This window comes from Mya arenaria, chromosome 5, assembly GCF_026914265.1.
Source record: "Mya arenaria isolate MELC-2E11 chromosome 5, ASM2691426v1".
In the NCBI taxonomy this organism is placed as follows: Eukaryota; Metazoa; Mollusca; class Bivalvia; order Myida; family Myidae; genus Mya; species Mya arenaria.
Window position 1 is genome coordinate 69,371,686 of NC_069126.1, and position 11,364 is coordinate 69,383,049.

The window sequence follows — 11,364 nt, forward strand, 5'->3', positions numbered from 1 at the left end:
ACCTTCTGCTCCTTACACAGCTGGACATCCCCTGCTCACATTTCGTCCAAGATGCCGAGAACTATATCGCATGGAACAAATGTTCTGTAGCTAATTTCGAGAATTATGTTAGCATTTTAGAAGCATATCTAAAAACTTAAAACACATATCGTCTATGTGCAGACGAAGATACCATTGAATTGTTGTATTCTCATATATTAAAAGCAATCTGTGCCGCTTCTCAAGCGTTACCGCAGGCACGGTTCAACGCACAAACAAAACCGTATTGGAATAAAGACGTAAATTCAGCGCACTCAGCACAGCGCACGGCCAGAAAACGATGGGTAGAAAATGGGTCTATAAGGCAAAGTGGACATCATTTATATGACAATTATAAAGCGGCAAAACGTACTTTTATTAACACTCAAAAACAGGCAAAGTCTCAATGTGACAATTACTTTTATGACGAACTTAACCGTGTTGCAACTTGAGATATACGTTTGTTTTGGAGACTTTTTCGCTCGAAGCAGAATCAGAATAAGACAAAAGAAACTCAAACGAAATTCAGTGGAATAATATGACTTTTAGAGACCCCCAGAACATTTTAAATGCCTTTAGCGATTATTATAAAGATGTTTTTTCGTCTAAACAGTTCCCTGATTATGATACTATTTTCCATGCTAAACTAGCTGAGAAAATACAAACGATTCTTAAATCCAATGACTACTCGTCGGATGACGTACTAACTTGTGACGTCACATGTAATGACATTAGTGGCATATTGAAAGAACTGAAACGAAGAAAAGCGCCAGGTCATGACAAAATTTTGAATGAGCACTTAATACATGGCGGATCAACTCTACAATATTATCTCAAAGTGTTATTTAATATGATGATAAAAGCTTCGTATATACCAAAATATTGCAAATTGGGAATTATCATACCCATTCACAAACAGATAAAAATGCATTTAAAAGTTATCGTCCTATCACATTACTGCCTGTGATATACAAAGCTTTCGAAACACTGGTGCATAAAGCCTTCAAACATGGTCAGTTAAACATAAAAAAAAAAAATCCAAATGCACAACAAAATGGATATCAAAAAGGACTTGGATCGATAACAGCATCCTTTGCTCTTCAGGAAACTATATTCACAAACCTAGAGTACGGCTCACCGTCAAACGTAGCTACACTAGACACTTTCGGTGCCTTTGACAATGTATTGCACCCAGCCCTATTTGTTAAACTTCATGACTATGGAATTCGTGGTAGAATGCTGAGAGTACTCATCAACTGTTATACAGACTTAAAGGGCACGGTATTAGTAAACGGTATACAGTCGACGCCAGTTCCGATCCGCCAAGGCGTCCGTCAGGGAGGGATACTTTCAACGTGGCTGTATCTCCTCTTCATTGATGAACTCCTAAACAAGCTACAGGTTTCTCCCCATGGATCTTACATTGGAACCATAAAAACTGGTAACCCAACCCTTGCTGACGACATCACATTGATATCATCGAACAAAGCTGCGCTACAAGCCAACATAAACGTTGTTGTTGCTTACGCAAATTTATGGGGCCATCAGTTAAACGAAAGTTTAAAATGTTCGTACTTAATCTTCGGAAATAGTCAAACAGGAAACGACTCGTTGGTCGTAGGCCATACAACGCTTGTCCTGTCAGAGTCAACAACACACGTCAGCATAGAAATCCATAGATCTTGTAAATGTACCACGGCCGTTGACGCCAGAATAAGAAAAGGACGATCATCGCTTTGTTCCTTGCTAACAATCAGAGAGTCAGAGAACGATGTCATTCCGCTAATGCTTGCTGGCTTAGTGCAAAAAATCTCGACACCAACTGTTCTATATAGCTCTGAATTATGGTCGTCACTCACTGAATCTGACATGACGAAGCTCGAACGTTACGTTCGTCTCGCGGCTAAGATGTGTCAAAACCTTAACACGAGGACAAGAACTGATATGGCTCTGTTGGGATGGCATTCTATTGTATCACAGATCGACCTACGAAAGCTCATGTTTTTCCACAAACTGTGCAATTTAAATGCATCACTACTTGTGAAGAAGGTGTTCGACTATAGGCTACAATTATTCTGTACTCGCGGTAAAAGCAGCCAACTTGGCTTTATTCCAGACATCTTCAAAATCCTTAGCAAATATGGTTTAGATCAGCACATACAGACCTACAGATGTACAGCAAAGCTACCTGCAAAACTGACTTGTACACTGTCAATCAGAACAGCTATCACGGGCTTCTATAACGATATATGGAAATCCCGAGTCACCGGCGACCCGGAGTTTCAACTTTTTAGCAGTTTCCATACTCGCGTCTACCCGTCCTTAATATGGTCAATTGCGAAATCGCGAGAAGATATACGTCATGCGACATCAACCATCTGCTTCCTCACAAACACAAGACATCACCAGGCCGGGATATGTACTCGATGTCTTGCGTGGTCAGCTGACGTCGACGTACATCGTGTTTTTCGAGCCCAAGGCTTTCCGCCGAGAGACAAGTGTTAATAAACAGACTCGAGACCCGATGTAATAGTGCAGAGTTTATCTACTACTGTACCAGCGCGATTCGTCATGAACATGTTGCACCGAGTGATCATACAGACACACGTATCCGCGCAGTCTGTAGATATTTTCACAATTCATTGTGCAAACAGACTTGATAGACTTAAACTCACAAAGAACCTCTCATTGCTGATTATTCGCATACGAAATTAGTATTATGTTCGTCTTTCTATGTTTCTTGCTTGTTCATGAGTACTTTCTTTAAAATTTATACGACAGTTCTAATATTATTTTCACATTTATTTTTGGTTATCCTTTTATTTTGCATGTCTCACTGCGTTTTAAGTCTTTTGAACATTAAAACGGATGCAGTAAAATCAAAGGTATTACTATAAAAGCATATTTTCCTGAGCACCTTTTATTACATGTATTTCAATTTCTGCAAGTTTTTGAACTAGGTGCCACGAGATGTTTTTGGATATTGATTCTTTTTTACTATTTCATTTTTTTATCCTTTTCTTGGAATACAATAAAAAAATAGAAATAAGTATTCAGTGTAATTTACATCGCAGTAATGATAATAGCCTCAAACTCAGAAAATGTAAGCTCAGTTCTAAAGTATATGCTTTATCTTACAATATTATTACATTAACATCGTCATCCTTGTGTAACAACTTTGTGCCTTATAACATGTAATATATATTGCTGTACATACTGTATATATGACCGTTTGTTTGTTAAATATGTTTAAATCACTTTCGCGTGGAAATAAAGAAAATAATAATAATAATAATAATAATAATAAAGCATAAAACAATGCATGGCATAGCATTTAAACGCTTAAATAATCTTTTTGACATAATAAAACTGAAATTTCTCTGACTTCATAAATGTCTGTTATACTTTTTTCGGTGATGAATTGCTTTAGTTTATTGCTGTTTTTTACCATATACTTCGGCTAAAAGATATCTTTTTTGAAACTAATTGATGTGTTTGATGCCTGAATAATGAGGGTTTATCATTGAACAATCAGAATACATGTATTAAAAATGTTTTATAAAATACTCACTCACTTACTCACTATTGTAAGGATTACATGGCTTGCAGAGCAATATGAATAAAGAAAAAATACAGGATAATTGTAGGCACATGCATACATATTATACTGGAATTATAAACAGTCCTGTCGTATTAAATAATCCATGATTAGTTAGATAAAATAGGTATAGAATAACAAGTTTTATGTGATGTACATTATTAAGATATGCAGTGTTCTTTTCTATTTAGTGAAGAAGCCATGTATCTTTAGATGTTCATTGAACTTCACTTTTCTTGGTTTTAATATCCAGTATCAAATTAGTCAAGTGCTGTGCAATGAGGTTGTAATGCAATTTTTACCTTACAGGCTGTAGCTTATGCCATGGCTTGTTAGTCTGTTGCATGAATCCCTGCATAACCTTCACATGAACCCTCAAGATGTAATTAATGGAATTAAGAAAGTAAATAATTTTAAGGAAAGGACCTTTAGCTGATATTATTATTGCATCCCTTTCCTTACTTTAGATATGAGGTATTAAGTTGCATACAAGTAATGTACATGCAGTTCGAGGGATGAATGCGAAAAGGTTCTAAGTGACATTAAATCAAGAAGCAGATAGAACCTTTTCGCTTTCACCCCTCAAGTTGTTTTTATTTCAGATATAATTCCCCAGCAAAATACTAACAGGATCCCAATTGGAATTTAGTTGGGATTCTGAAGAATTCCGCTGGGAATTCTAAACTTTTATCCCGCAACATCCCGCTGGGATCCCTGATGGGTTCTGGAGAATCCCGCTGGGAATCCTAAACTTTATTCCAGCAACATCCTGGTGGAATCCCAGCGGAATCCCAGGGTTTTTTTTCTAAAAAAGGGGACGGGGCCTGGGGCCTTTGAGAAGGGGGCAAATTTTGCGGCGTTTTAGTAAAAAAAGGGGGGAAATGTGCATGCTATTTTTTTATTTTAGTTTTACTATCATACCTCTTATAATATTTGATTGTTAGATTACAAGTCCATCTCCCTCTCTGTTTTCCTGTTCGTAAACTCCTCAACAAAATTAGCCTCAGCAATACTTTTAGTTTTTTTATTCGGTGGGAAGATTACAAAAGTCATGTACCTCAGGCTCGCTTTCACAATCAAAACTTCCGGACAGTTGAACATTTTTTCTCCGTGGTTCCGAAATTAGAGGGCCACTAGGAGAATGTTCAGGATCTTGCTGGGACTGGGGTTCGACATCATCAGAAACAGAATGATCCGGTTCAGAAAGTTTGGACTCGGTCTTATTTTCTGTGCTAGTGGATAGACAAGATGTACCTGCTGACTTACAGTCAGTCAAGAAAGGATCAATTTTCTGAATATTTTTTGCGTCATTTTGTTGTGATGTATTTGTTGAAGTACTTCCAGTTATGCGACATTTCTTGACAGGGCTTTTTCTGCCCATTTCGGGAAAAAAGACCCTAGACATTTTGCTTCATGAAAATGCCGAAATTTGAAAATTTTACAGTTAAAAGAAAAAGCTGTCTAATCTCCTGCAAATTAGGAAATGATTTAATACAAGTTTATTTTCCCTTTAAAAGACACAAAAATATCAATCGTTTTGGGTTGAAATATCTATTGCAATAATTCATGACATTCATGACAGATAATATTTCATACTGATCTCTGAATGTGATGAAAATCAATGATTTCTGAGTTCAATTATCAAAGAAACTTTACATGACATAATCTTTAGGATGTCGAAAATGAACCTGTACAGGTAAAAAGACTTTCTGAAAAAAAGCATTGAATTTTATTTTTAATTTTATCGGAGGGGAATTTTCATTTTTAGGGGAAAAACTAGGCTTATTTTCCGAGGGGAACGGGCCGTTAAACGGCCCCTGTCATATAAGGTAAAAACAAACTGAATCCCATCGGGATTCCCAGCCGTTTTTTCACTTGGGTTATGTTAAATCATGAATTAGAATAGTCTTACCTATGTGAAACAAAATAATACCAAAATCTTTTTGTAGTTACTCATTCTTTTGCATTTGATGAGGTCAGGCATTTAAGATATATAATATTCAGTGAATATGTGTTGATCAAGCACTTTATAACATGCCACAAAGCAGAATATTTATTAGCTCATTTTTTTTTACTTCAGACCCTGGGGCAAGTTCGGATAGTAATACGGAATGCTTAAAGAAATTGAGAAATCAGGGTCTATTTTTATTAGTGTTTGGAATCAATTCCTGTTTGATTATTGGTAATCGGTTCCATTCAAGTTCCGATTATTAATAGACTAGTAGAAATATTTTTTTGACAATACCCGGTACTGTACTTGTAATTTTATTCTTGTACAAAAATATTTAGTCCGGGTTTTTTTATGGAATTATTTTTACTGCCTGTGCTTTGCAATTCGGAAAAAAGTTGACATTGGGAAAAATACAAAATCAGGCTAAAATATCTAATTCAATGGCAAATATATATACATGTTTTAATTTATTTATTCATACATTATTTTGTCAAATAGTAAGTCTTGTCAAGATTTTGTATTCATTAGCGTAATGAAATCTGCATTTATCAAATTGGAAAAACATTATAAAATTTGGGGAAAAATTGACAGCTTTTCTCAAGGAGAAACAGCCTTTAAAAGGCAGTAAATTTCACCAAAAAAACACTGTTTATGTTGTTGCTTTCGCCATATTGACATTTGTTAATGATTGTATATTATGACGTGAATGTGTGGATTCAAATCCTGACGCAACTCACAATATTTTTTTTAAAGTTTTAATATTCTCCACACTATAAAAATATGTATACAGTTCTATGGAACACCAGTAGAAATAATTTATACAGTATAATCAATAAATCTTTTAAGACAAGTGTTTAAGTATTTTAAATTTGTAACACAAGATATTAAACACACACGTAACCAGAATTATTTTTCTTTTATGCCAATTGATAAAATTGAGAACAATTGGAAACGATTATTAAAGGAGAGTAAATGGATGCACATTCTTGGCACAGTCATTCCTAATGGTATGCATTCAAAAATATTATTTTAATTCTTCTTGCAGAATTTAAAAAAATCACAAAATTAATCTGCTTTATAACTGTTTTTAACCGATTTAATGTTGCATAGTTTATACTGGTTTATTGATGTTTGTTTATGCATTTATATTGCATTTTACCAGTATAATTGTATCTCGATAGATCCTATAAGACATTATTTTGCGCAAAAATGTATGCTATATTTTGACGTTATCGACGTTGACGTCATTTGATGTTGACGTCATTTCCTGTTCATTATATACATACAACCTGATGAAGGCCGAATGGTCGAAACGTTGTTTCATAAATAAATAATTTGATTTGAAGTTGGACTTCTTTAATTATCACCATATATATATGCTTACCGAATAGGTACCGATTTATCAGGACGTCCATTATTCACCGTTGCATGAAATCGCTCGAAGGATATCGAAATACTAGTACCATGACAAACTATTCACAAAATAAAGGTGAGGTTTAAAGTACATGTTTCTATCTGGTACAGTCATGGAAGATTTTAAACTTCATTCAGGTATCGTAGACAAATTTTGAGTCCGCTCCAGAACTCATTTACCGATAAAATGATCCCAATTTAATATGTAACACAACACGTGTTCATCAAATCAATCAAACATGCAGATCACGTGTTTCAAACATAAACCATACATTTTAAGTCAATTTCATATTTAGCATAGTCCTTTTCTTCTCTTGAACACCTTAAATGAATAAGGAAATTTAAATTATTCACTCATAGTAGTGCACATCACCAAGGCGATGCATGTTCCAGCATTTTATTTGAAGCATCAAGCTCTACTTTAGATGGAACTTTTCAATAACTTCACCAGCTGAAAGATTTATTTGGTAAACCGAATATCGAACACTTTCGAATTTAGCTATGCTGGAAAATCCCATTTGGCATCCCCATGCAAGATTTGACCCGTGCATTCTTTAATTGAAGGGGTTACAAAAAGTTAATCGACTTAAAATGCTTCATTATCAGCGAAAAGTTATTGTTTTGTTTCTGTATTACCGATTTTATTTCCATTGATATCAGCGTTTTGGTTTCTATAGCCTGGAAGTGTTTGTAGACAAATGATACATGAAAATGAAGAACGTGGACATACTTGGCGTACTCCTTTTACAATTGTAAAACCTCCGAGATATGGCCATTGTTTATTAAGATTCTTTGATTATCTGTATGAAAGAACTTAGTCGAAATTGCCCTCTATACCAAAATTGAACGATTATAAAATGTCAAGTATAAAGGAATGATCAATACAATAAAACGATTTTTGAAAGTCGGCAAAAACTTGGATCTTTCTTTAATAAAACCAGTTTGCTCAAGTCATAATTGTAGGTAGTACTGTTTTAATTCTATTAGCTATTGCTTTCGTTGCTATTTTATAATCAATATTCAATAGAATGATATGTAGCCAATTGGAAAGCTTTTGTAAATTTTCATCGGGTTTTGGATTTTGTGATATTATACCTTGACTTTAAAGTGGTGATAGACTAGAACATATTAGATATATTTCCAAAATGTATTATAATGTTTTAAAGTAAGACCATCTGAACCAGGGCTTTTATTATTTTTCATTTCTTTTAAAGTCTTTCCGCATTCATATATTGGCAGTTAACCTTCGCATTAATTTCTCTCGAGATCTAAAAGTATATTATTGCGTTGTCTTCCAGGCTTAGGTCTTTACTTTATAGTTATGCCCCCTTTTGAAAAAAGTGGGGTATATTGTTTTGCACATGTCGGTCGGTCGGTCTGTCTGTCTGTCGGTCGGTCGGTCGGTCGGTCGGTAGGAATACCAAATGGTTTCCGATCAATAACTTGAGAACGCTTTGACCGAGGGACCTCATACTTGGTATGTGTATTGGTCATCACCAGCAGATGAACCCTATTGATTTTGAGGTCAGTGGGTCAAAGGTCAAGGTCAGTGTGACCTTTACATGAAAAACGGTTTCCGATCAATAACTTGAGAACGCTTTGACCCAGGGACCTCATACTTGGTAGGTGTATTGGTCATGACCAGCAGATGAACCCTATTGATTTTGAGGTCAGTGGGTCAAAGGTCAAGGTCAGTGTGACCTTAACATGAAAAACGGTTTCCGATCAATAACTTGAGAACGCTTTGACCCAGGGACCTCATACTAGGTAGGCTTATTGGTCATGACCAGCAGATGAACCCTATTGATTTTGAGGTCAGTGGGTCAAAGGTCAAGGTCAGTGTGACTGTAAGCTGAAAAAAGGTTTTCTGATTGTCCATATTTTTTTAATGCATGCACAGATGATTGGGATTGATGTATAAATGTTTGTATAGAAATGATTTTCTTTTATGTTACTATTTTAGTTGGGCATTTATTTGCCTTCTTAAGTTATCATAAGTAGATGACCTGCCTCATATGCATCCAATGACAAATCAGCTGTCATTTCAGTCCATGCATATTTCATTCAATTGTCCAAATATTTCTGGCAACTTGGCGCTCAGGGGGCATAATGTTTGACAAACATCTCTTGTTTCTTTTGCTTCTTTAATTAGCGTATTTTTGTTACCAGCTTATCATTAACTTTTTTCTTTTCTAAATTTGCAAAATAGTGTGTGTTCATTTCATTTTACTTGACAATCTCTCGTCAGCTATACAGGATCTTCGGCCGTTCTTTACTCTGTGCATGACGCTGAATGAGAGTTCATCGGTTGCTGACGTCGTGGAATAGACCAGTTCACGGTAAGCGCCTGGTGAAGCCGAGATCTCGATCACCCGGACGCTCATTGCACTAAATAACGCGAGAGGTCATTATGTGGGGAATAGTCACGCTGAGTAGACAATCACATTGAAAGCGTTAGGACTGACAGCAAATCAAAAGGCCGATTAACGCAATGGAGTGTTTATTTACGAAGGGCTGGTTTAATAAATGTGAACTTGAGTGGGCCAAAAGTTTGACTGATGTGCCCGACCTACACAGTGAGAAATTAAAACATTTAACATATTTAATCGAAAGCAGGGACAAATCTTTCGACAAGGACAGTGTTCGTTCCGACAAGTCGTTGAAGGCTTTCAAATATTTTGAGGAGGGATTCGTCCAAAAGTTGCTTATGCCAAGTTTTTAGATGGTGAAAAAGAACTATATTTGATCAGTTCACGTGTGCTTGCTTCGTTCCAGTGCAAGTCGTACCAGACGTATGTTGCGCTGGACAGACTGACCACCATACCAGTTGGGGGAGCCTGTGAATGTGTTGCTGGGTAATAACAAATTTTGTTTGTGTTTAAGTGTCAATTAGATATATATTGTTTACAATTATTTTTTTATGGATGAAAAAAATGATAAACTTAGCTATGGTTCAATAGTTATTAAATATCAGGTTGAACCATTGACCTTGTCTAAAATAATCAACTTTCAATTCGTGATTATTCTTATCCTTTATCACATTTTAAAGTAAAAACAAATCCAACAACGTTTCAATTATTTGGACTAGATGAACTACACATTTCACCGTGCACATCCCCAGTTTGTTTGCTTCCCTGTTTATGAATGTGTCATAGCTTGGTAATTTTAGATTATGTCATTTATTTGAAATCTGAAGGAATATTATTGATTGCAAAATCATTCTGTTTCAGATTGGGTGAAGCGTGCAGCCAATATTGCTGCGTTGCTATTTGCAGTTGAGGATTTTGTTGCGAAGGGCCTTAACAAGGTGTCATGCACAGATCAGATCTGCAAATGGAACGCTCCATCCAGGCAAAATGTTGAGCCGACCAGTGTACACAACATCAGAATTGTAAAGTAGGTGTAAATACATGCTCATTAGGGAGACATCTCCTGAGGCTGTTACCGTAGCTTGAATAATAACATCTATTGCCTTAAACAGGACATCCCTCGCTCATCTGACCAACACTTAATTGCATTACAATAGCAGCCAGCTCTTATGTAAGACAGCATTAGTGCTTTTTTATACATATTGCAAACTTATTTATTAAATAATTATATTATTAAAATAATTCCTTTGGCTCAAATGTAATTCCACTTCATAAATTTATCTACAGCCTTTTGTATGATTGAAAATAAAAACAAACAATTATGCTTAAACAACATATCTTTTCAGACAGGAACATGGCAAAGTTCTTAAGGCACGAGAGACGTTTTACTGCTCTGGATACGACCTAAGTACCCCAGACGACAGAGTTGTTGACGTGGACAGGAATAAGACACTGACTATAATCTTGTAGAGACATAATAGCATATGCAACTTCCTTCGTTATGCAGATGCAACAAATACAGTCACTCAGAAGTCAGAAGTTTCCCTTGACAATAGTGAAGACATTCCATTGATTAAATGCTTTGTGTTAGTGCTGAAGAGAGACATTAGCTTGAGCGACAAACAATAGGTCAGTCTGACAGTAAGACGTGGAAGGATGCCAGGCGTTATTGATTGACTGCTTCAAACTCCCATAGAATATTCAGACGTAAAGCAAAAACCAGCCCAAAAGCCATTGTAGATGCCTTGTTGTATAAGCAGACCAAACAGACAAGTGTAATGGCATTTGGTTTGCAGCAAGAGGACTTGGCTGCGAAGCGGTGTTCTAAGGAAACTGGTGCAAAGGTTGTTAAGAAGGACCTCGTGGTGGACAGGGAGTACCCTTATCTTGGGGCCTCTGTGGACAGGCTTAATATTGCAGAAAACAAAATAGTAGAAATAAAGAACCCTTCATCAACTTGGGGAATGACAAGAGGCCGAGGCTGCAAAGAAAATAAACTGTCTCAAGCACAATGA

The 11,364-nt window shown here is 36.0% G+C and overlaps 1 pseudogene; it reads left to right on the forward strand.

Annotated features, from left to right (window-relative positions):
• Positions 1 to 9,471: 9,471 nt before the first annotated feature.
• Positions 9,472 to 11,364, forward strand: LOC128235922 (uncharacterized; annotated as a pseudogene).